This window comes from Theropithecus gelada, chromosome 8, assembly GCF_003255815.1.
Source record: "Theropithecus gelada isolate Dixy chromosome 8, Tgel_1.0, whole genome shotgun sequence".
NCBI lineage: Eukaryota > Metazoa > Chordata > Mammalia > Primates > Cercopithecidae > Theropithecus > Theropithecus gelada.
The window spans coordinates 77572483-77599516 of record NC_037676.1 but is presented as its reverse complement, the minus strand read 5'-3'; the positions used below and the strand labels follow the sequence as shown (position 1 = coordinate 77599516).

The 27034-nt window shown below is 38.8% G+C and overlaps 1 protein-coding gene across 3 annotated transcripts in view; it reads right to left on the bottom strand.

Annotated features, from left to right (window-relative positions):
- HNF4G (hepatocyte nuclear factor 4 gamma) overlaps positions 1 to 16650 on the bottom strand; it is a 150311-nt gene extending 133661 nt beyond the window's left edge. Inside the window, exon 1 of one of the 3 annotated variants that reach the window (XM_025394277.1) lies at positions 16119 to 16650. The gene's annotated coding sequence lies outside the window, so the exon portion shown is untranslated. Of the gene's footprint in view, positions 1 to 15920; positions 16048 to 16118 lie in introns of those variants that run through there. The other 2 variants (XM_025394279.1, XM_025394278.1) reach the window with 2 other exon arrangements.
- Positions 16651 to 27034: the final 10384 nt, after the last annotated feature.

Genomic DNA, 27034 nt, shown 5'->3' with positions numbered 1-27034 from the left:
GCAGCAGCAGCAGCACCTGCAAACTTGCTACAAATGCAGGTGCTCGGCGCCATCCTAGCCCTACTGAGTCCTGGGGTGAAGCCGAAAAATCTTGAGAGTTACTAGCTTTCCGCTGATTCTGATGCCCACTCAAGTTTGTGAACCACTTGCATGTGCAATTTCCGTATAAACTGCCTTACGTAAATCTTAAAAGTTGTGGAAAGTCTAGCAGCACTGTCAACTCTCCAGTGTAATCTAACCCCTGTCAACCTTATTTATCTTCAAACATAATTAAGATAGAGATGATAGATTTTTCATAAATGCAAGAAAATATTTTTCCCATAAATCTATTTAAAAGTCATTGAAAATAGAAAGCTGGTATATCTAATCTAAAAAACCAATTCAAAGTTAAATTGTCACAAAATTGAATAAAAAGTCATCCTAGACGATAAAAGAATGGCGCAGATTAAACTTCCTTTAAATAACCTTTAGACCTGGACTGACCAATTAGGTTGGTGCAGATTAAACTTCCTTTAAATAACCGTTAGACCTGGACTGACCAATTCGGTAGCCACTGGCCACATGTGATCACAGAGCTCTGCACTGTGACTAGGTGAAGTGAGATATGCTGCAAGTGTAAAATGCACAGATTTCCAAGCCCTACTATGAGAAAAGAACAGAAAATATCTTATTAATAATTTTGCTTTGTTTTTTCTCATTAATAATTTGTCCATTTATATTGGTTATACATTGAAGTGATTATATTTTTAATATATTCAGTTAAATAAAATAGATTATTAAAGTGACTTTCCTTTGTTTCCACTTACCTGCAATGTGGCTGTAAGAGAACTAAAAGTACACATGAGGCTGAATTATACTTTTATTGTCCAGTACTGCTTTAGAATCATCAACTAGCATTTCTTAGTAATCATCATATCTTAATCCAAACAAAAATAATTATGTCATGTCATATACATATTCAGGTTATATGTAAAGAATGAGTCAGAGTTATTTTGTTTGTTTGTTTTGCTTCATTAAATACTCAGTATCCTAATTTCCTTTCTCCTCTTGCTCCCTGGTCTTCTGTGACAATATCCTCTCAACCTTCTGCTGCTGATAGACCTCCCAGTCAGCTGGGTCTATTCAGTTATCTCCAATCATCAATAAATATGAAAAAAGACACCTGTACAAATCAGAGGAAACTCATAGAAACTGAGAACTAAAGGATAAAATATATTCATGTGATGTTTGTGGATGGGAGGTCAGGGAAGGGTTTGGAAGGAATATTGAACAAAGAGATGAAGGCCCTGAGATAAAAAAAGAAAAAAAAAAAAAAAGCTTGACTAATTTAAGGAGAATAAAGAAAACTCAGATGTGACTAAAACTTGGGGGGGTCAAAGAGAGTTGCAAGAGGTAAGATCTCTCTTACCTCTCTTGGCCTCTGGCTGAGGCCAGAACATCAGATGCCTCATAGGCCACAACAAAGAGTCTGGACTTTATTCCTAGCACAATGAGAACCAATCAGATGATTTTAAGCAAGAAGACAACGTATTCTTATTTACGTTTTAATGCTCCCTTGAAGGGAGCAACGTGGTTACTGAGAAAGCAGTTCGTAGACTTACAGCAGTGGTCCGGGTACACAATTGGCTCAGACAACATAGTAGTTATAGAGGTAAAGATAAGTGGAAAACGTGAGGCCCATTTGAAGGTAACATTGGCAGATCTCTAATTTACTGATGAATTAGATAAGATGTGTAAGGAGAAGACAGAAATTAAGAAGACTCCTGGCTTTTGATTTAAGCAAAAAAAAATTGGGAGTTCTTTTTTTTTAACCTAGTTCTGATATCATAAGAGGAAATTAAAAATAGTAGAGAAAAAATATTTCAGTTGATTAAGCAACTGCCAAGTACCAGAAATGGTGCTGAGTGTTGTCTTATATATCTTGTTCAGTTGAAGATTCTCAGGAATCCTACGGAAGTAAGTGGTGGTATCCCAGATGAGAGATGTGCAAACTAAGGCACAAAGAAGTTACATAGCTAGGACCTGATAAATTTCTCTAAATGAACGAACTACTGTTCCTAATATATTTATTGCAAGATCGCTAAAGCCGTAACACAACTAATCACTCACTGTTTTAAAACAGACTCACGGGAGTGAGCATACTCTTCCAAACATCCATGAGCTGAAATTACACTGTAAGTGACACTGAAGTGTTTGTGGGCGTGAATCATGGAGCTTGTACTGCAATAAGAGTTGTTAGGATTTGACCTGAGAAACCCTGAAATCACCTGTTGAATGCATAACTTCAAATACAGAAACTGCCCTTTGTATCTTAAAGGCTTATGTGTATTTATCTCTTTCAAACAGACAGAGGGGATGCCACCATAGGTAGAGTACCTCGGAATGGGTCTAACATCTTGAAACTTTTGCTCCGCATGAAGGGCGCTTTGCTGTGTTTTTCTTTCTGTTGATTCAAGAGAAGTACCCAGTGTAGTAGCCTCTGGATTATTCTTTGTGTAAATTCAACGTTTCTTACTAAAACTCACCATTTATAAATTAAGGTGATACATAAATGCCTGTATGAGGACCTGAACCGAGCAGAGTACAAAAGCCTCAAAGAAATACTTAAACTGTTTCTCCCAAATGCAAACACAGTATCTGCCTTGCTTTGGAGTTCAGCTTACTTTGGCACTGTTGTTTAACTTCTGATAGTCTCAGGGACACAAACATGCATGCCCACAGAACTTCCCTCTGCTGTTATTTAATCAAAACACTATCATTTACTCAAAGGCCATGATGGGAAAATAGTGCTTTGTACATAAGTAGCAGACAAAAATAAATTTTTAAAACACAAGAAACTTATCACAGGCGGGCACAGTGGCTCACGCCTGAAATCACAGCACTTCGGGAGGCCGAGGCGGGCGGATCACCTGAGATCAGGAATTCGAGACCAGCCTGACCAACATGGAGAAACCCTGTCTCTACGAAAAATACAAAATTAGCCAGGCACGGTGGCTCATGCCTGTAATGCCACCTACTCCGGAGGCTCAGGCAGCAGAATCGCTTCAACCGGGTAGGTAGGGGTTGCGGGGAGCTGAGATCGCGCCATTGCACTCCAGCCTGGGCAACAAGAGCGAAACTCCATCTCAAACAAAACAAAACCAAACAAACAAACAAACAAAAAAACAAAAACAAAAAGAGAGAGAGACAGAGAGAGAGAGAGAGAGAGATTTATCGCTAGGTTATTCATGAAAGATTCTTCTTTCTATATATTCAGTGACTGCAGATATCATCCTCAAGTCACATCAGTTTTGCTGTTTGTCCTAGCCAGAAGGACTTGTCAAAGGGGGAATATGCTAAGGCCAACAACAAGGAAAGTGTGGATGAGGATGAGTGTTAAGAGAGAGGAAAGCTTTCTACAAGTAAACAAATGGTTTTGATTCTAGATGTTTGAACCGTGTTAACTTAATTGATAGTCCAAAACAAATATATGCATAGACTGTAAAGAAGATTTAAAACATCCAAGCTTCTAATGAGACAAAACCATTTTATGGCTGCTCTGTTATTATTGGCTGAACTATGTGTCCCTCCTCAAATCATATGTTAAAATCTTAACCCCCAGTGGTACCTCAGAAAGAAATAACTAAGGTAAGATGAAGAAGTCATGTTGGTGGGCCCTGATACAATATGACTGGTGTCCTTATAAAAGGGGATCAGGACATAGACAGACACCAATCTAGGGGCAGCCATATGAGGACATCAGGAGAAAGCAGCCACCTGCAAGCCAAGGAGAAGGGCTTCAGAACGCACCAAGCCTGCTGAAACCTTGATCTTAAATTTCTAGCCTCCAGAACTGAGAAAAGATAAATTTCTGTTATTTAAACCACCCAGTATGTGGAATTATGTTATGGTGGCCCTAGCAAACTAACACTCCTACCTAAAATATATATTATATTCATTCTTTTTCTTCATTTAGGAAAAAATGTATTTTTTAAATAAGGTCTGTGTATTTTTCCTATAACTGTAAAAAACTATTTTTTAAAAGGTGATATGCAATCTCTTTGTTATACATATTTTTATAGAAGTGAATTTATATTATTCTAGTTTACATTAATTTCCCACATTTTTGTCCCATTTTCTTCTTTTATCAAAATAATCTTCACCAGTTTTGATGGCTCTTCTAATTTTGCTTTTTCTTTGCTTTAAATTTACAAATTGTTCAAGGAATAATACTTAAGTGTAAGAATGGCACTAATGATAGATAACGGAAAATACAGCAAATGATTGAGTGGTTAAGTTCTTTTATTTAATTCAATTAAACTTAGGATGAAGCATTTCATATATTTACAATCTAAATGCACATGTGTATTTACATGTGTTAATATTCTGATGTATGTTATTAATGCATATAAATAATATATACACACAGATATACACATATGTGTGTGAATGTGTATTGAATATATATAGGTCACGCGCAGTGGCTCACACCTGTAATCCCAGCACTTTAGGAGGCCAAGTGGGGCGGATCACAAGGTCAAGAGATCGAGACCATCTCTTGGTCTCGCCAACATGGTGAAACCCAGTCTCTACTAAAAATACAACAATTAGCTGGGCATGGTGGTGCACGCCTATAGTCCCAGCTACTGGGGAAGCTGAGATAGGAGAATCTTTTGAACCCAGGAAGTGGAGGTTGCAATGAGCCAAGGTCGTGCCATTGCACTCCAGCCTGGCAACAGAGCAAGACTATGTCTCAAAAACTAATAATAATAATATATATACATAGATATACATATATTATGTGTGAATGTGTATTTAATATATAATGTTATATATGTGTGTGTGTGTTTGTGTTTCTATGTATGTATGTATATTAGTATCCCGGAATAAGTGATTTGTATATTACAACACCTACCATAGTCCAATTTCAGTGAAACTTGTAGTTATTTTCCCAACTAATTTGCCAGTTCCTAAATTCCAAGGATTTTATTTTATTTTATGTTTTTATTATTTTATTATTATTATTATTATTATTTTTTTTTTTTTTTTTTTTTTTTTTTTTTTTTTTTTGAGACGGAGTCTCGCTCTGTCGCCCAGGCTGGAGTGCAGTGACCGGATCTCAGCTCACTGCAAGCTCCGCCTCCCGGGTTTACGCCATTATCCTGCCTCAGCCTCCGGAGTAGCTGGTACCACAGGCGCCCGCCACCTCGCCCGGCTAATTTTTTGTACTTTTTAGTAGAGACGGGGTTTCACCCTGTTAGCCAGGATGGTCTCGATCTCCTGACCTTGTGATCCACCCGTCTCAGCCTCCCAAAGTGCTGGGATTACAGGCTTGAGCCACCGCGCCCGGCAGGATTTTATTTTTTTAAGTCACTTGAGCCACGACATGTTTTGCAAATAAAACCCATTCAAAAACTCTTGCCTAATTGAATTGTAACCCTTTTTAACAAAGGATACATTTTTATCATAGCTACTTCTTTCAAAGAAATGTTAGCTCAATTTTACAAACAAAATGTCAGATTTTGAACTCATTTATAAGAAAAAATACGTGTTTTATGTACTAGAAAACCACAATGTTATCCAAAATTGTTTTGGGCTTAAATCATAAAACTACATGTTATTCAGGCACACTATTTATTCTCCATTACAACTCGAGTAATGTAAGGCAGCTTGAGGATATAAATTCAAAATATTCTCTACTTACACAACAATTACTTTGCAAGTTATACAAGTTTTAACATTCTGGGAATCTATGCATAAATAGAAGAAAAATATGACCATTAAAATTCATAAGCCATGTGGTAATAGAGAGTAATTCAATATATGTTACATGTGCTAGGTACAAATATACCCAAGTTTCCTATTTAATACACCCATAATGAGGATAGTTTCAGGTAGCAGGATTCTTTGTCTAGAAAGGAAGTGACCAACTAAATTAAGAAAGAAAAAAAAATTAGCTTCTGAAACATGCCATGTCTTTTAAATTGTAAGCCTCACTTCCCAAGAAGTTTTACTAAGTAGTTACCCATCAAGAAACTTTCTAAACAATACTTATTTGTGATTTTTGAAGAGAAGAGAGTAAGGCATACACATTTTTAATTAACTACGTATTCAAATTTTATCTGGGAAAAACTAGATAAAAATTAATACCATAAGCACCAGGTTCTATTTGATCAAACATGTGACTATTACAATGTTTATTCCTGATTTCATAAATTAGTTTCAATTAAAATATCATGTTCAGGGTTTCACAAAATCTATTCTAACATGTCTCAGAAGTCAATCTGCCATATCGTTTATTTACACATGAAATATCAGTTAAATTACTTTCACCTAATTGATGCTCAAATTGAATTCAGTGAAATCATTCATATGCTTCATATAAATAATCGACAGAACACAGAGAAGGAGAAAAATAAAATTACCTTATTTCATTTTTAGCTTTAGAAGATACTGTAAAAACTGAGATGAGATTAATAGCATAAGACCTTATTAGTATTAAAGTTATTATCAGAAGAAATTGGGCTCTGGAGACGAATGGCCTTGGTTCCTATTTAATGCTTATACTGGTTGTTTAGTCTCACTGGGTATTCATAATTCATAACATCTCCTTGACTCAGTTTCCTCAGCAGCATAGTGGTGATAACAACAGCTTATACCTTATAGAGTTATTAAAAGAATTAAACAATTTAATATATGTGAAGCACTTAGTGTCTAGCATATATAAACTGAATAAATGTTAACTCCCTGTAATCCCAGTTGTTCGGAAGGCTGAGGCAGGAGGATGGCTTGTGGCCAGGAGTTTGAGGCTACAGTGAACTATGATCACACCACTGCACTTCAGCCTGGGTGACCCTCATCTATCAAAAATAAAAATAAGAGAATGTTGACTAGTCACAGCAGTGTGTGTGCGTGTGTGCGCGCACACTTGCACGCGCATGCACATGCTCATATGTTTGTGTACCAAACCTACAGAAATCAGAATAAATATATAGAAATATTAATATAGAGAAGAGTCAAGATAGCAAGCAATCACAACATTTATTAAGTACATCCACCTTTTGCCAGACTCTATGCTGAGCACTTTAAATGCCATCTTATTTATGTCTCACAATGTACAGTGAAGTGGGTAGGCAGAGCTCCAGGAAGTTTGCTAACATGCTCACATGTTCAAAGCTGCAGGCTTGAATCAAGTGTATTGAACTCCAAAACCTGCATGTGTTTTTCATCATCCCAAACTAATTAAGTAATATGAATGTAAACAGAATGATTTTGCAAATTTATTTTAAAAGAAGTTTAGGCCTTCTAGGTTTATCTGTGAGAAAATCGCAGATCCCATGTGAAGTCTACATAGACATGCTGTACAATACATGAGCAGTTCTTAAACTGATTTTGAAATGATCACACAAAAGATATACAAATAACATACAGTAATGTGTATTAGCATATTAAACATAATTACTTTTAAAATCATTTTTACCTTCCTTATACGGGTACACCATTTTAATATGGAGAAGCCACACACTTGCAAGTAGACTTCAATTTCTCTGGGTTATAAGCCACTGTTACTTTACCATAAAAAAAATCTATAGGAGTTAAAAATGGGTGAAAATTTTGAAAACACAGCAAATCAGGACATTTCAAAACTTCAATGTAAGTTCAAAAACTGAAGAAAAAAATGAAAACTTCCAAATCATAAGCCTGTTCAGCAGGTAATTTTCATTCAAGTTTCTGAAGTTGATCTGAGGTTCAAATTGCATGTCAGCGGTATGGAGAAAAAAGTCAGGGCAGAGCCCTGAGCAAGACAATGAAATCAGAATATACTGAACAAAAGGACTGTGTTTGAAAAAGTAAGTTCTTTGAATTCCCATGAGAAACTAAAAATAAAAATCATGAAATTAAAAATAAAGACTAGAACTTGATCACATGATTTTTTCTTAACAAATTGACCCATATAATTTTACTTTATCTAGAGTCAGGTTACAAATAAAAGACAACTAAAAAATAATTCGCAGAATCTAAAATATCTTCTGAGATTTTGAAATTTTTGTGAACCGTTCTATAATATCTGTGAATTGTCATTTTAAAGTACAGCTATACACCCTAACCTTTATCAGAACCTATTGTACCACCTGCCAGAGCTCAGCAGGACACTGTCTCCTGCCCTATTGGGAAAGTGTCCTTCTGAGCCCTTGTAGACCAATCCAGTTGTCATTCTTTCCTCACAACCCATTAAATTTACACATGCATGACCTCCCCCCCCGCCCCCCCCCCCACACACATGCACGCACTGGTTGAAAAGGCATTGGCTTAAACTCCAAAAACCTATATTTGATATTGACTTCACATGGCTCCAAGTCTCTGTGCCTTCACATAGTTGTCACAAGACTAAAGTAAACTAATGCAGGGGAAACACTATAGACTGTGTATATAAAAAAAATATAAACTGTAACACTCAATTCTTAGTATAACTATTGTTGTTGTATTGTTGTTGTAGTAGAATTAGTGCTCACAAAAGAGTCTAAATTCCATAGCATGACACAAATAGGTCTTTATATTTAGGCTAATCTTTATTTTTGAAAACTCATTTTCTATCACCTTTTTCTATTTTACTGCATATTGAGGCCTCGTAAATCCAATTTTTTATTTTTTTCATTTGTACAGGTTATTCCCATTTATGATTATAATATCCTTTACCCTTTTTCTGTTGATCAAATCCTATCCATTGTACAAGAATAAATTCATGTGGGGAGAAAATATTTTCAAAACCCATATCTTAAAAAGGACTGATATCTATAATATATATGGAACTCTTTTAACTTGATAATGAAAAAAAAAAACAATTCAGTTTTAAAAGAAGGGGACTGCACAGGATTTGAATAAAACTTCACCAAAGATAATCATTTATGTTACATAAGTTCGTGAAAAGATGTTCAGAATCATTAGTCATTAGGGAAATACAAATCAAAATCACAATGGAATATCTCATACCTTTTAGAATGTCTAAAATTAGAAGACTGATCATACCAAGTGTTGGTTAGGATGTAAAGAAACTGGAATTCTCAAGCCCTACTGGTGGAAATGTAAAATCGGACAACCACTCTGGAAACCGGATTGATAACTCTTTGCCTTTGACCCAACCATTCTATTCCTAGGTAATCATATAAGACAAATGTAAGTGTATACACCAAGACTGGATACAAGAAAGTTCGTAGCAGCGTTATTTGTAATAGCCAAAACTTGGAAACAACCCAAATGTTCATCAAGTGAACAAATAAACAAATTGCAGAATATCTATACAACATTATGCTATTTAGCAAAAAATATTTTTAAAAAGAACTATTCATACATGCAAGCGTATAAATACATCTCAAAATAATTACACTGAGTGAAATATGCCAGACACAAAATAACACTGCATGACCCCGTGGATATAAAATTCTAGAAAATGCAAACGAATTTACAGGGGAGGAGGGGATGGCAAGGACCAGGAGAAAGAGTGTATAAAAGAGCTTTAAAAAGCCTTTGGAGGTGTTGGCTATATTCACTATCTTTACTGTGGTGATTTCATGGGTATACACATATATCAAAACTTCTCAAATTGTACACTTTAAATATATGCAGTTTATGGTATGTCAATAATATCTCATAAATCCAAGGGTTTTTTTCTCCCCCAAAGGAATAAACTCCTGATGCACACAATAAGATGAATGAATCTCAAAATAATTATGCTAAGTTAAAAAAAAAAGACATAAAAGGGTACATACTATATGATTCCATTTATATATTATTTATATATATATTATATAAATAATATTATATATAAATATTATATAAATATATATTATATATATATTTATATATATAAAAGGCAACATTAATGACAGAAATCAGATCTGTGGTTGCCTGGGGTGTAGTGGAGGGGAAAAATGACAAAAGGGCACAGGGAGTTTGAGGGAGATGGGCGCAGAAATATTCTTTATCTTCATTGTGGTAATGGTTACAAAACTACATACTTTTTTCAAAACTCACTGAAACACATGCATTAAAAGGGATTTTACTGATGGCAAATTATATCGCAATAAATCTGACTTAAAAATAAAGATTTTACATTTAATCACTTAATTAACCTACTCCAGGAAAAGTGAGTGGGCTTTTTACTAGGTTTGAATAATAGTTCCCCGGGACTCAACAATTATACTTAGCATGGTGAATAATAAATTTTTAATTTTTTTTTTTTTTAATTTTTTGAGACAAAGTCTCCCTTCGCCACCCAGGCTGGAGTGTAATGGCACAATCTCAGCTTACTGCAATCTCCACCTCATAGGTTCAAGCAATTCTCCTGCCTCAGCCTCCCAAGTAGCTGAAATTACAGGCGCCCGCCACCATGCCCACTCTAATTTTTTTTTGTGGGGTTTCACCATGTTGGCCAAACTGGTTTCAAACTCCTGACCTCAAGTGATCCACCTGCCTCAGTCTCCCAAAGTGCTAGGATTACAGGCATGAGCCACCACGCTCAGCCAATAATTTTTTTTTAATAGATATCCCTAGTCAGACAGGAGAATCTTAGGAAAGGGTTGTTTCTAAGTCATTGCTGAGAAATATAGAAATGTAAGTCAGTTTCAATCTCTCTCACCCCTTCATCTTACATATTCTGTAATCGTTCAATTCAGTTTAAATACCTTTGAAACCTACAGATTCTAATCTTTTCTCATCTTCATTGCCACTGGACAATTGCTTACAAGTTCTTACTAATCCTCTCCCCTCCCCTCCCCTCCTGTCCCCTCCCCCTTCCCTCCCCTGCTCTCTCCTGTCCTCCTCTCCTCTCCCTTTCTTTCTGTCTTTAATCTATTTTCCAAAATGCTTCCAGTCAATCTTTTAAAAAAAAAGAAAATCTTAACTCAACCTGCTTAAAGATTTTGATGTCTTCCCAGTGCCTAGCAGACATCGTCCAGTCCTTGTTACTACATTCAATATTGTTAGAATCTGGCCCAGTGTTCCTTCCCCACTTCATCTCTTGCCACTATTTCTACTCCAAGTGCAATCTCCTCTGCCCCAAATACTTTTCTAATTCTTCTCTACTCAGCAAGTTCTCATCAGAAGTCATTAACACTTCCCTGATATATCTCCAGGCTACTCAAGCTAAAAGTATCCTTTTTTGCTTCTGTTTTCCATGGTATTATACTAATTATAATTATTTATTATCCCAATATAATAGTGTCACCTTATGTTTGTCTTCAAGGTAGACTATTACTGTTTGTGGGTAGAGACATTGCTTTACTTATGTTTGTATTCCAGGTACTGTGTACAGACCCTATAACTTAATTTCTGCTAAAGTAATGTGTATTAACTTTATTTGAAACCTATAACTATGATGTCTGAAATAAGAAAATGCAAAAAAAAAAAAATTTGAAACACAGTCCATAATCTTCAGTCAGCCAAGAGCGTAAGCAACGCACAAGACAGTGCCTAAGCCCAAGGGAGCAAAGATTCAAAATATTTAAAACATTAAATTGTCAGGTCCAGTTGATATCATACTTTTAAATGATATCCTACTATTAAATAATGATACTTTTAAATTAGATGGGGAAAAACTGTCTAGATTTCTTGTCAACTTTTTGTTATCCTTTATAAATATGATTCTTCTCTACTGAAATAGAGTGTACGGAGTGTCAAACATTCAACAGATAAAATGCTTGATTTAAATAATGCAAGAATTTATCCACATGTACTTTGAGAGTAAGAACTATTTTCTCATTTCATAGCTATTTAATCTGAAGAAACATTAAATGACTTGCTCTGGGATACACAACTGACAAGGGGCAGAGCTGAGATCTGCACACAGGTGGGAATGACTCCAAAGCCAATGTTCCAGCCATTGAACTATACGTGGTGTGATTTTTCTCTATACTGCTTAGCTGAATGCTCCAAGAAATTAGAGACTCTCTTTCTTATTCATCAATACATCTCCAAGGCCTATTAGAGGGTTTGGACAGGTTTCCAGGGGTCCACAATTTTCTGAAGTTATAAGTACTTTGTGTATATAAATATAATAATCTCTAGAGAGAAGATCAATAAAAACAAGTGACACCTATTAAGAACTTACAACAAGTCAAGCAGTGCTTTAGATGCATTATCTCACTCTATCATAAGAACAGCAACACAGAACACATACCTGGTACTCAATGTGCCAGGCACTGTTCTAAATGTTTCCCATGGATTAGCATATATAATTACCCTACCAATTCTATGACACAGGTATTATAATTGCAAACATTTCAAAAATGAGGAAATTGGACCTCAAAGAGGATAAGTTGCCGAAGCTCCCCATCCCTTCGCATTTAGTGAAAAACTGGGCTGGGATGTAAACCTTGCCATCTGACCACAAGGCCTGCCCTTGTGACTTATACACCACAGAACTTCCCATGAAGCTGGTCATCCTCAAAGACCTTCATGTTCTTCAAAATGTTGAGTGTTACACAAAGAGAAAAAAATGAACTCCTTATTCGTTTTCCAGGAAACCATTTTGATAAAAATGAAAGCTTTTCAGGGGAATATCAGATGTTATCAGCTAATTCTATCATGTAAAGAGCATACTCTATCAACACATTTTAAAATATAAGGTAGGGAAGAACAGGCAATAAGGCAGATCTGTTATTTAAGGTCTACCCATAATGAGTGGGTAAGATAGTATTGAGTTACAAAGATACATATGGAAACAAATAGCTCTGTATAGCTCCTACAAATTATCCAACAGCAGCAAGGGTGCTGATACCTCTTACAGATATTTCGTGGCCTAGAAAAGTGCCTTCCCCAGGGAATATTTAGCCAAAAGCAAAGGGACATGGCTTGGCTTGTGGGTAGTGTCAAGGTTTCAACCCTTCCTCTGCTCAGTTAGGCACCTCTGTGCAGTAAGCAACTCAATGAGAACATGGAGCAGCCATGGTTCTGTTCACGACCTAGAGTCGACGTGCCTGCATTTGAATCCGCAACTCTATCCCGTGTAAACGTGTAACCTTAGTCAAGTTATTTCATTTATCTCTGGTTCACTTTTCCCATCTGTAAAGTAGGAAGACTGTTAATATGAATGGCATAAGATTGTTATAAGAATCTGAAAAGCAAAAGGCATATAAATTGCCTACAATAGTACCTAGTGCATATTAAGTATTCCATAAGAATTACCTTATCTATATATGTGTATGTATGTGTGTGTGTGTGTGTGTGTACTCTTTAAAACATAAGAATAAGAGTAAGCCATATTTGCAGAGTTCCTTATGTCTGTATATGAGTGTCAGGACTGACACTAATAGGTATAAATACCTTTGAGGAGGGTGGAGAGAAGTAATCGCAAGGCTGCGTTTGTTTCAACAATATACCCAGTTGTTTCATTTGCACGGATAACTTTTTAAAGGATCCAGAGTGATAAGACCTCATTTAAAATCATACTTTTGTCCTAGGGGATGTGAATCTTCTCTTAGGAAGGGGGCGAACGTATAGGTACAAACCACAAAATCACAACTGCAACCTGTGGACCATGTTTGCAATCTAGAAATGCTCACTTACCATGTGTCAGTATCTCCAGCCATTAAGTAAATGGATAGTTAGCAACAAATGCAGTAGATTCTTTTACAAGCTCAGAATAAGGTGGTATATTCAAGTGTATTTAATTCCATTCCCATTTTATTATATTTTTAAAGCGAAATTGCCAAAATCCCCAAGTCAGATGTTCTGGGACTGGTTTATACAATTCCCAACAATGAGGAATCAATTTTTCAACAATAGATTGACAACATTCTAAATAAGTCATTATTATCAAGTGTTGGCAAGCATGGTACAATAAATATACTGTGGGTGTTTAGAAAGGCTCTTGGCAATATCTATCAAACATCTCCCTGGTGCCAGCAATTCTCTTCTCAGAATAAATATTCAACAGTACCCATGCAAAGATAATGCACGTAGATATTCACATCATTGTTTGTAATACTTAGAATTGAAAAATCCAAGTGAATATTCTGAGGGATATTGGCTGGTTACCTTGGGTAGACACATTAAAAAAAAAATCTGTATATATTGACAGATAAGCGTTTGAAAAATATTAAAGAAAAATAAATTTCAGAATACTAGTATGATATGAACCATTATTCAAATTTTAAAACAATAAAAGAAAAATTTCTGTGTTATACACATGGAGATTAGAGAAATACAAACCCAAACATCAACAGAAGTTACATATACATGGAGGAGGGGGGCTCTTTTTATGTTTTACTACAATTTTCACGTTGTTTTATGAGAAAATATTACCTTCAGAATTCATAGAAAAAAAAAGAATTTAAAATAAATAAAAACAGGCCGGTTGTGGTGGCTCACGCCTACAATCCCAGCACTTTGGAAGGCCAACGCGAGCGGATCACGAGGTCAGGAGTTCAAGACCAGCCTGACCAACATGGTGAAACCCCATCTTTACTAAAAATACAAAAATTAGCCGAGCGTGGTGGTGGGTGCCTGTAATCCCAGCTACTCTGGAGGCTGAACCGGGGAGGCAGAGGTTGAAGTGAGCTGAGATTGTGCCACTATACTCTAGCCTGAGTGACAGAGCAAGACTTCATCTTAGAAAAAAACAAAAACAAAAAACAAGGCACTCGAAAACAAATACTTATTATTTGCCTAAGAAGTATTTTTTTAAAAATCTTAGCAATCCCTAAAATAAATTTGCGCTATCCCGTATGCCTATAACCGTGATTAAAGAATGCAATATTTGTGAGATCTTAATAAACACACTTTAGTAAAAGGGTTGAACCTTCATAAAGCATGTTGGAAAAATGGCCTTATTTGCACGCCCATAACTGGAGCTCAGGAGAAATGGGAAGACAAATGGCTCTCAATTTTCCACTCCATTTTGAAAAGTGAAAAATGAGCAGTTTACCAACACTCACCACCACCTCCCTCTCCTTGCCACACCTTCAAATGATACCAGGAAAGAGCCCAACACTACTTGTTCACCTACTTCAACCACACAGCAGATCAGGTGGCCTGAATGAGAGTGTCCACAGGACATGAAAAGAGAGGGAGTGGTGGTGAGGAGGTGGGGACAGGAGGACTCCTATGGAAAAACGGTGACAGCTAGACAGGAAGAACAGTTTAATGACAAATAACTGCCTCTAAAGGGAGAAGAGAAACCTGTAAAATGAACGAGAAAGCAGAAGAAACTAACAAAAACAAAACCAGGAAATGGTGCTCTCAGTGAGTATTTAGTTTCCAGGACGTCCCATTCACTTTTGAGCTTCTGGATTCTGTATTCTCTTGCTCTTGCCCGCAAGTGAAAACTCATGCTGATTGTTTTGCTTGTTGGAGCAGTGCTTTGACTCAGTTCAGAGCAAGATTTATAAGCACAGATCATCAGGTATGAAGCACATATATTCCATTCTAAGATCTTATCACGTGCTGGCTTATTTCAGTTAGACACAGAACGGTTATTGCTTAACTGGCACGTTGTTAACTAAGCTTCCAAAGGACATGTCATCCCAAAGTTAGCTAGGAAGGTCTCAATATTATATTTAAAGTATCCCCCAACAGCATCACCGGCAGATGCCGACTCCCAAAATTTGTCCATGAGAGACGGATGGAAGCTGAGACTTGAGCAAAGACCATGCAAGGGGTGATGCTGCAGGACCAAGCACCTCCCCACAGACCTCCAGAGTCCATGAACATCCATTTGTCCTGGACTTGCCTCAGGCCACAGAAGTACTTACACGGAAGACCCCCTAGAGACCTGGGAATCACATGACCCGCTACAGCCACCAAAGCTTTCTTTGCACCCAAACAAATACAAATACAGCTCTCTCTATCTCTATCTCTCTCCTCCTTTCTCTCTTTCTTTCTTTTCTAAGGTGAAGGACTGGCGTCTTTCACTTCCCCGCTCCCCCTACTCCCTGCTGCCCCACCTCCAGCGCCTTCTTCCCTCCAGCGCAGCCTGGGCGAGGCCTTGGGGCATCTGCTTTCCACACCGACCGACCTAGGGGTCCTAGGGCTCAGCCCCTCCTTCGGCCGCCCCAGGGGAATCAAGGCTCCTCCCGCCCGGCAGCAGCCGGGGCGGTGCGCTGCGGCCAGCCCGGGCCCCGGGCGGCGGCGGAGAAACTTACCTGCGCGGGCCGCTCCCGGAGCTCCCGAGTCGCAGTCAGCCGCGCGGCCGCCGCCGCATCTCCTGGCAGCAGGTCCCCCACCCACCCCGCCGCGCTGTCCCGCGCCGCACTTTTCCCAGGCTGGGAAGTTTGCTGAAAGCGAGGAGGTGGGAAGTGGGGGTGGGGCTGAGGGGACTTGGGAGAGGAGGCTTAAGAATTTTGTTGTTGTTTGTTTGTTTGTTTGTTTTTCCCGATCTCTAGCAAATATTTTAGACCATATGCTGGGAGAATATTAGCTTTGCTCAATGGCGACAGGGCAGCGGCCTGACTCTCACAGTCCGATCGATTTACTAAACAAACTGAAACGTGGGTGGGGACGTTAAACAGTAACCAGTAGACTCAATGAAAACTGAAAGCAGCGAGGCCGCCACCGCCTCGGCGCGCGCATTTCCCTGTTCCCAAGGCCCCAGGGCGACCGGCGGTCTGGCCAGCAAGTCTCAAAGCCCGGTCTCCCGAGACCTCAGTGGCTCTCTCGGGCCTTCGCGGGGCCCAGGCGGTGACTGCCGCCGCCACTGCCGGAATCTCCACCATCCGGGCGAGGCGCCCCGCGCTGCACCGCTCTGGACTGGAGCGGATCGCTCTCCGCCTCCTACACCCTGGGGAGCCCCCGAAGGTCCGCGCCTGGAGCCCGAGGCCAGGGCATCCTTCACTCGACTCGTGCTAAGTCCCCTCCCCCGCCCCGGGTCACGCCTCGTCTTGGGCGATGTCAACCCTGGCTTGTGGAAGTGCTTTTGCACGCGCGGTAGCAGGGGGAAGCCTGCTGACCCTAGAATGCCGATTTCATCCTGAGCTCATGAGGTCCAGAAACGGCTGGAAGTATCTTTAAAGGGAATTAAATGGGTTCCTAGGGGCAGCTCTGAAGCCACACCACTAGGGGAAGCCCCCACCGTTTCTTCAAACTGCACGTTGGGCCTCTGGGGTTATATTCTACCATGACGCTCCTGACCACCTAGCTCGGCAAGAGTTCTGGGAAGAGGAGGGGGAATGGTTTTCCGTTCCCATCCGTGCCAGCTACCTGTGGTTTTAGTCTTTAAGTACCTCTTTACATATGTATTTGATGGAAAACTTCCCTTTCTCCCTCCCATACCCTTTAGCTTTCGACTTGCATAAGTGGGGCTCAGACCCATCCCAGATGCGCTGATCTTCTTGGTCAGGCATTTGTTCACAAGCAATACAGCCAGAGAGCCGGCTTTTAAAAACATCTCAACAATTTAACTTCGTGGTTTCAGGAATGAGTGACTTCAGGTCAAACAAGTAATTATCATCATGAGATAAATAGTTACTTAATCCGTAAGATTTTTCTTTTCCTACCAGAGGGTTGGCTGATATTTTAAGGCTGTAACAACAATGCCAGGGAGATCAAAGAGCTAGGTGTTTCTTCTTTTTCTTTTTAGATCGGATTTACTAAACTTTCTCAGTTTCCTCCTTCCCAATATTTTGCTGAAAGGTTCTTTGAAAAACAAGTTGTTGGCTGTTTTAGAAATGAGGACAAAGGGGTGAGATCATATAAAATTTTTCTATAAATCGACCTTTTTGAACAAAACACATTCTTTGGTTGCTTGTTGCCCACGCGGTTTGCAAACCGTGTCAAAAAAGTGGCCTCTGTTCATATCGCTCATGGGAAACCATCCAGACACGGGAGAGGCAGAAGAGTTACAATTAACGGGTTATATTTATTATGCAAACCTTTCATAGGTGTGTTGTTTACAGATCACCTGTGGACATTCTCTTTAAAAATATTTCCAGATACTTGGAGAATGAAGGTTGTTTTATTCTATGCCAAAATGTAAATGTATAATTTCCATAAAACACAAAGTCTAGAGACAAGTTCTTCATCCTCATTCACAGAAGCTTTAATGACACCTGACATCTCTTGTTCTCAGCAGAGAAATAATATTTTAATTCAATAGTCTCAGTTTATTCCACTGGTAATCCGCGATGTAAGTGGGTTGGGTTTTGAATAATTAATTCTTTACTGGTATCTGGTAGAATAGCTGATCTACCAGGAAATAGTCATATGTTCTGTGTACAAAATTATTTTGACAATATGTAGAACTTTTGTGACAAAATTTGTCAACACGAGGATTTTCAATAATGAGAAAAACAGTCATGCATTCAAGAAATTAAACTCTGCGAAGTTTTATTATTATCTAAGAAAAACATTGCATTTGTTCAATCTTTAAAAACCCCTGAGAAGAGTTTAGGTAACACTGCCAACCATTCTGTGTCAGGAGCAAGAAGAAGGGGTTTCAGATGAATGAATGGATGAATGAATAAATAAACGACGTTAAGAACTAGAAGAAGGGACAAGGATTTGACTCCACTCTGGAGCTTGGTGGTTTTTACTAGATAAACCAATGCTACACGACCAAGCTTTACAGCATCACTTATATTGTTCCTGAAACTAATTTATTACGATTCTCCATGGCATGGCTTTAAGCTGCTGAAGATGAAAAATGTGCTCTATGGAGAGTCGTCCCCTGATGCTTGGGGGTGGGGGGGGTTGGACAACAATGAGAAGAAAGGCTCAGGATAATTTTTCAGGGAAAGGTTCTCAGCAGATACAATGTTCCATTTCGCTAGTTAGTGGTTTGGGGGAAATTATACACATATATATTTATGTTGCATCTGCTCTTTTAACCTAAAACTAAATACACAAAATGTGGCGTCAAAAATCCTTTACTTCACTTTTCTATTAAATGTCTCGTTTAGCCTGTACTTTTCCTTTTCTCTTTGGTATTTAATCTTTTTTACACCATTCCTCCCACCCCCTACCCCCTCACCCCCACTCTCGCGCTTCCCTACGCCACCAAGATTGTCTTGATAAGAACTTCAGGTTCTCCCACGAACCGTTCTGATACTATTAATTAAAAGCAGTGGCCTCAGGCAGAGGGCTCAGGAAGTAGGGAGGGTGCGGGCCGGCGCGCACAACCTCAGGGAAAACGTCTTTATGATTTCAGCATCCAGAGACCCTATTTCCGAGGGCAAGTCCGCGCCCATGTCCTAGCACATGAAACCATCACCAAACGCGAACGGGAAGTATCCTCTTCCTGCCTAGGTGCTGCTAGGGCCGCTGCCACCCCTGCTGACCGGGTTCAGAACCCGATATTTCGCGACCGCTGTGGCACCCACGCCGGAGTCGCTACCTCCACACGCGGGCTCAATTAGTGGGGATTACCGCCCACCTTTACCCGAGTTTACACGCAGGAAGAGAGGGGAAAAGGAAGAAAATTAAAAAGCTCATGCAGTTCCCCTCCCATTCTTTTCTAGATTTGGGCACAGCTCAGTGACACCTTCAAAGCCACTCGTATGGAAAGGACCGCGGGCGGGACGCGGCCACCGGGACTCAGGTTAAATTTAGTCCATAGCTGAGCTAATCGCTCCTCCAACTCACCCAATGGACCAGTGTTTGACCCAGGGGGCGAAACAACGGATAAAGCAGCCTCCGCCAGAATTTCAAAAACTCCCTGGAGGCCACTGAATGTTTTATGCATCAGAAGGGGAGGCTGGGATTCCGGTCACTGTGGCTAGGAGGGGGGAGGGCTCGGCCAGCAGGGTGAGGGTGGGGGCGGGGGCGGTTTCAGCCTTAAGCCATCCAGGCCTCGGGTTTATGGCCCGGGGCTGCTTCTGGCTGCGGCTCTCTACCTTGTTGCCCCGGCCTCTTTCAAAAAAGCACAGGTTTTTTGCTCCCTGGCGCAGTCCAAAGCGAGGGCACAGATTGTCGGAGCTCTAAATCTGCCGACTCGAGCCTCCGGGAAAGGGGATGCGAGGCCATTTCATCTTCTCCAACCTGCACGGTAGCCTTCAACGACGTCCGCCCCTGCTGGGCCTAGAGCAATAGCAGACTGTAACTGGGACCCCGGGACTTTGGTACCCTCCTCTGCTGTTTGATTTGTCGGGCTTTCCACGGGGCGTCCACTTCTTAAACACTTAAATTTAACACGGTGAAACAAGAACAACAATAAAAATCAGTAGAACAGACCGATTGAACATGGCACAGGGATTGATTAGTACTCCCAGTCCTACCATCACTGTGCAGACCCTAAAAAGAAAAGAAAACAGTCCATACACTTGCATGACCCGTTTGGTGGTTAGACATTAAAAACACTAAAGCTGCAGGAGTGGCCTTCAGGACTGGCCACCCTACTTGGCCCCACATTGACCCAGATAAAAATTAGTCTTTATTTTGCACTCAAGTCACAGATCAGAAGCACCCAGAGTAAGTTCAGATTAAGGAAGGCCAAGGAATGTTCCCAGACTCCGTTACCTGTTAATAAAAATGCAAAGCCAAGATTTCAAATTGAGCGTCTAAATTGAAACTACTCTGCGTATGTTACACGTCTGACTGAGACGCCGCGAAAATCGAACACACTTATTAATTCTCAATGTCAAGGTATGGTTCTTGTACCAAATAGGCAAACTAGTAAGTTGGATCCCTTCTCTTCCCACCCGCCTCTTTGTAGATTTCCTGCTGAAGTATTGATTGCCAAGGTCTCTACAAGATTTGCAAACTTTTACAGTCATTTATAGTACATGCAATAAAAACAGGTGATACGAGCACGCTAGTTCAAGGTGTAATGCAAAGATGTATTCGGTGTCCTTGGCAACTATCTATGAGACCTGTTTGTCTTTGCAGAACCCGCCCTTCACTGCAATGAACCCCTCTGTAACAAAGATTGGCCCTTTACATTTCCAGGGCCTTGGCCCCTCAGTGGAAAGGCATACACGTTTCACGTAGAAAACTCAGTTATTTCAGCTGTATTTCAAGCAAGGTAAAAAAAAAGAAAAGAAAAGAAAAGAAAAAGAAAAACTTTAAACAAAATGGTGAGAAACAAGGAAAGAACTATTTAAAATTCCCCAATTTCCTACTCTCTTTTTTTCACAAAGAAAACAAAGTAAATCGACGAACAATTTACAACGTACTCTCTCTCTGCCCCTTGCAATTGGGCAACAGGGATGTTTCCACTGTGAGAAAATAAAAGCACTGAGATTACACAGAGACTACACCACATTTTGGATCGTATGTGTCCAAAGGAGAAAGGAAAAAGACGGAAAATGAGTGTACTGTATGAAAATACTTAAAAGCCTTATTAGAAACCCTATCTTCCTTGACCAGTTTTACCAGTCCTTTTTTTGTTTGTTTGTTTTTTAGGATCTATGTAGCAGACTGGGGGAGGGGGCTGAAGATAAAATGATTGATTTCTAAAATGTTGTGCTTTGAACAAAACTGATTTTCTCGTCTAGTGCTGCAAATAAGAATAGGTGACAAAATAAGTTCAAGAGATCTATTGCACAACATGGAGGCCATATTTAAGGACAAGGTATCGTACTTTTAAAAAATGCCAAGAGAGTGGATGTTAAGTATTCCCCTCACAAATATGATAACTATGTGAGGTAATGCATTTGTTAATTAGCTAGGCTTAACAATTCCACAATGTTTATATACTTCAACACATTATGTTGTATATAATAAATACATACAATGTTATATGTCAATTAAAAAATAAATGAATTTAAAAGTAAAATAAATAGGATATTTCCAGTACTCCATAAACCTTTCCAGTCACTACCTTCTTCCAAAGGTAGCCACTATCCTGACTTCTAACCCAATTAGCTTTGACTATTTTTGAACTTTACATGAATGCAATTACAGTGAGCTTTAAAAAAAAAAAAAAAAATAGGTGACACACAGCTCCTGAAAAGCATTCAGAATCCTATACCTGCCATCTAGTGGGCATAAGAGAAAATACAGATTCTAGGTATCCTCCAAAGCCTCTGAGTCTAGTTGTTTTCTTATTTACAAACCAAAGCAAGTATAAGAAATGAAAGAAAAATGTAAAATTAAAGCTAAAGTGAAAGAAACACACTATTGCACTAGGGAGTGTTATAACATAATCATTCAATTTATTTCATTTCCTTTTGTATGTATTAATCATTAAGGTTACTGATCTTCACTCAGATCATCAATTTATTATAATACTAGTTTTTCTTCTAAATATCTCCATATAAATTTTATGCTATTTGTCTTTTTATGGATTAAATTCTCTATCAGCTTTGGATCCAGTTGACATGCAAATTTCAAGAATTCAAAAAACAACTAAGAGGTACCTACTTCCTGTTTGGACTCTGAAAATATGCGCACAAAGCCATCTCTCATTTTCGCAAAAAGAAAGAGAAAAGGAGGATGAAAAGGAGAAGGAACAGCAGCAGCAGCAAAGAAAGATGGAGTTGATTATACTTACACACTCACATGCTTGGTTTTGATACCTTGCTATAAGTTTTATACTCCTTCAAAATTAGACCACATCAAATACAGTTGGTTCTGCATCCCTGGATTCAACACACCGAGGATCGAATATATATGTATATATACACACACACACACATATATATATATTTGTTTAAGACAGGGTCTCCCTCTGTCACCCAGGCTGGAGTGCAGTGGTGCACCTTGGCTCATTGAAACCTCTGTCTCCTAGGCTCAAGCAATCCTACCACCTCAGCCTCCCAAGCAGCTGAGACTACAGGCATGCACCACAATGTCCAGCTAAATTTTGTGTTTTTAGTAGATGCTGGGTTTCACCATGATTGCCCAGGCTAGTTTTGAATTCCTGAGCTCAAGCAATCCACCCACCTCGGCCTCACAAAGTGCTGGTGGCATGAGCCATCGCACTCGGCGGAAAATATTTGGGGAAAAAAAAATGAATGGTTGCATCTGTACTGAAGATTTACAAAACTTTTTTGTTGTCCTTTTCCCTAAACAATATAACTGTTTATATAATATTTACATTAAATTAAGTACTATAAGTAATGTAGAGATGATTTAAAGTATACTGGAGGATGTATTAATACTTAGGTGATATGCAAATACTACACCTTTTCTTTTTCTTTTTCTTTTTCTTTTTTTTTTTTTTTTTTTGAGACGGAGTTTCACTCTGTCACCAGGCTGGAGTACAGTGGCATGATCTCAGCTCACTGGGACCTCCACCTCCCGGGTTCAAGTGATTCTCCTGCCTCAGCCTCCCCAGTAGCTGGGATTACAGGCATGGTCCACCACCCCCAGCTAATTTTTGTATTTTTAGTAGAGACAGGGTTTCACCATGTTGGCCAGGATGGTCTCGATCTCTTGACCTTGTGATCCACCGGCCTCTGCCTCCCAAAGTGCTGGGATTACAGGCTTGAGCCACTGCACCCAGCCTATACCATTTTATATTAGAGATGAATATTCTCAGATCTTGGCATCTTCAGGAAGTCCTAGAAGCAATCACCCATGGATACCTAGGGACAACCTCATCAAAAACGAGTAAAAATCTACTTGGTAGGGCAACTGAAAACTACTTTTTGTTGAAGTTCACATTATAAAATATTTAGCATATGTAGAAGTCTTACTGATGAAATAACCATTAAAAAATCATCACTATATTTTAATGATAGCTGACATTTTTTATTTTAAGGGTGCTTTTAATGTGCCAGGATTGTTTTATGGCATTTTAAGTAGTTAACACATTGAGTACTTACAACAACCCTCGAAGATCTGTATTGTAAACACCATTTTACTAGCGATCCTGGAAGCTGAGGAATCAGGAAGTCGTGAAACTGGTAGGTCAGAGCTGATAAGGTTCCAGAGCTGAGGGTGGCGAGGGTGGCGAGGGTGGCGTGCACCTTTCATATCATGCTGCCTCCCATAAACAAAAGAGGCAAAAAGACATCACTGCAATTCAAGTTATGGGCTAAAGGAGTCTGAGGGACACAACAAGACTCCATCTCAAAAAAATAAATAAATAAATATAAAAATATAAAAGACATACAAGACACATCCCAAAGAAGCATTTGCTTGAAGGCACATGGTCTGTAATATATCAGACATCCAAATGAAAAGAAAAAAAAAATCAGTTAATTAACACTAATTATATAAATCAAGTACTAAGAAAAATATATGTAAAAAGCAAAAAATATATTCACTCATCTCATCTATTTAGTATAATTTTTGACCACTATCATTCAAACTTTTATTATAAATTGATTCTAGAGTCTATGCCCCTCTGTATTTTAATTTCAAGTAATAAAGTTACCCATGCTACTGCAAACAGTTCTTGAAAAGCCCTCCAACATACTGCCAAAAATTTGTCCCTGAACTTAGCTGGCCTCATCATCTCAATTATTTTTCCACTTTGCCTCATTCTAATTTCCAATTTTATTTTATTTACAAAACAAAATGTAAGTGTGTTCTGAACATATTTTTCTATTACCTAATTATAGAAAATATTACCCTCTTTTCAGGACAGTGACTGTGTAAACCTAAGCTGGTTAAATGTATTCAGATTCCTCAATAATTGTGTCATGAGAACAAGACTTCTCTTCCAGAAGCATATTGCTCATTTTAGAAACTATAGGTGAATGATCAATCTCTGATGCAATATGTTTTTGCTTTGTTGTAATTCAGAATATTTGAAATATTAACGATGACTAATTAAGTAGCACTGTAGCATGTAGGTATTAATTTATGAGTAGTGAATGTTTTCAAAAGCTGACAGCAGCTGGCGCGGGATTCCTGCCATGGTTTAACACGAGAAGCCACTTGTTCTGCCTTCCTGATCTCTTACATGCCTCCAATCAAGATCACACAGCAGATAAAAGCTGAAACTACAGCAGTCAGGCCCTTTGTATCTCTCTTGTGTATCCATGTAGATCTAAGTGCACCTTTCCCTTCTCAGGAAGAAATATTGATGCTCTCACAGGAAGAAGAGATTTAACTCCTATTTATGGTTAATCCGTCCACCTGTGTTCTTCATTCCATCCCTTCCTGCCAATGCCTGGCCTTGTTCTACCAATTACAGTATTTCTTTTTCTTATATCTTCACACTCTCCCCCTCCAATGGTTTCTTCCCTGCAGGCTATAAATAGGTTCAAGTCTTACCAATGAACTAAAACATTTTTAAAAAGCAAAAGCAAAATTTCCTCTCTACTCTGTCTCCTTCTGGTATTGCCCTATTTTTTTGTCCTTTGCAGCCAAGATTCACTAGCCAAGTCGACTTATGGTCTCCTTATCAACACCTTTCATTCACTCTTCCACCCACCATAATCCGGCTTTAGCTGGTTCCACTCCAGGGACTCTGCTCTCAGAAAGGGCCTTAGTGGCTTCCTGATTGGTAAATCCAATAAGGACATGTTCAATCCTTATATTAAGCTCACCAGAGTCTATGTCTAACCCTCTTAGCATTCTTTTATCTGTATTTCTTAACACTTTGCTCCGACCATCCTATAACAACTGCTGTTTCCTAAGATTCTTCCTTTACACTTTTTTCTTCTGACTCTTCCTGGGAAATCCCATGCACTCTAACAGTTTTACCTACCACAACATTGGCTGTTGATTCCTTAAATTATACTCAAACCCAGATCTTCCCTCTACCTATCAGTATTATAACAGCTTTGGCTCACCTCTCACCTTCCAACTGGTGTCTTCTATACCTTTTACAGGCACTTTAAACTCAGAGTATTCTAAATCATCTTATCCTCAAATATCTCTTTTCTTTGGATTAATGGAACCATTATCCAGTTGGCAAAGCTAGCAAAATAGGAACCATCAGTGATTCCACCTTCTTTAATACCTTGAGTTAGTATTTGCATTCATTTATTCCAGTGGATTAAAGATTTTATTTTTCTCATATAACAAAAAGTCTGGAGATTGTATAGTCCTGACCTGGTAGGGCAACTAAACTACCATCGAGGCTCAATCGCTTTCTATTTTCCTGTCCTACCATTCTTAGAGTGGGACTTTTATCTCATGGTTGCAATATGTTTCTTTTATTTTATCTGTATTCCAGGCAAGAAGGAGGAGGAAAAGCAAAGGGCCAAAGGACCATTCTAACTAGAATTGCCTCCCTTTAGCTGGCTCCACCACCAGACACCAATTAACAATGTATGTATATGCTTCGTTGGCCAGAACTGGATCAAGAAGATACTATTTGTAGTCATAGATTACAGGAAGGTTATCTTCAGTAACCAGACTGCCAAACCAAATACATTTGGGATTTTTTTAATACGTATTAATAAATTGAATTTTGCAATACAACAAGCTACCTCAGAATATAGTTGCTTAAAACAATGATAATATTATATCTCACAATTCTTTGGGTTGGTGGGGCAGTTCTGTGACAGCTCGACTGAATAATATGCAATGGCCTTAAACTCTTGTCTAAGACTTCAACTGGGATTGCTGGCCCTTCCTCTTTCTCTATATGACCATTCATGACCCAGGAAGATATGACTTCTCATGGTAGTCTCAGCATTACTAAAAAAAGGAAGAGAAGGCAAGCTCCAATACACTAGTACCTTTTAAGCATCATTTAATATTATGTTTGTTAATGTCCCATTGATTACAGCCAATGACATGGCTAATCCAAGGTTCAAGTAGAGAGAGAGAAATATTACTTCCTGATGGGAGGATGGCAAACTCACAATACTTACAGGAAAGGGAGAAATTTATGGTTATTTTTTCCTGAGTCTACTACAGTAAGGAAGTATAGAATGGACATGATGTAGGCAAAACCAGTGGCTGTCTCATCTTTTATATTTTACTATCTTTTAACCTGTTAATATTTTAATTAATAATACTTAAAGAAAACCTGTGCATTCTAGGCATCCCTGTAACTTTCTAATTTCCAAATCAATGATTGTTAAATTTTCTTAGGTTTAGGTCACTTTGAAAATCTGATCGAAGTTATGGTATATTATGGACTGAATGTCTATGTACCTCCAAATTCAAATGTTGAATCTTCAACCCCTAGCATGACTGTATTTGGAGATGTAGCCTCTAAAGAGGAAGTAATTAAGGGTAAATGAGGTCATAAGGGTGGGGTTTTAATCTGATAAGATTA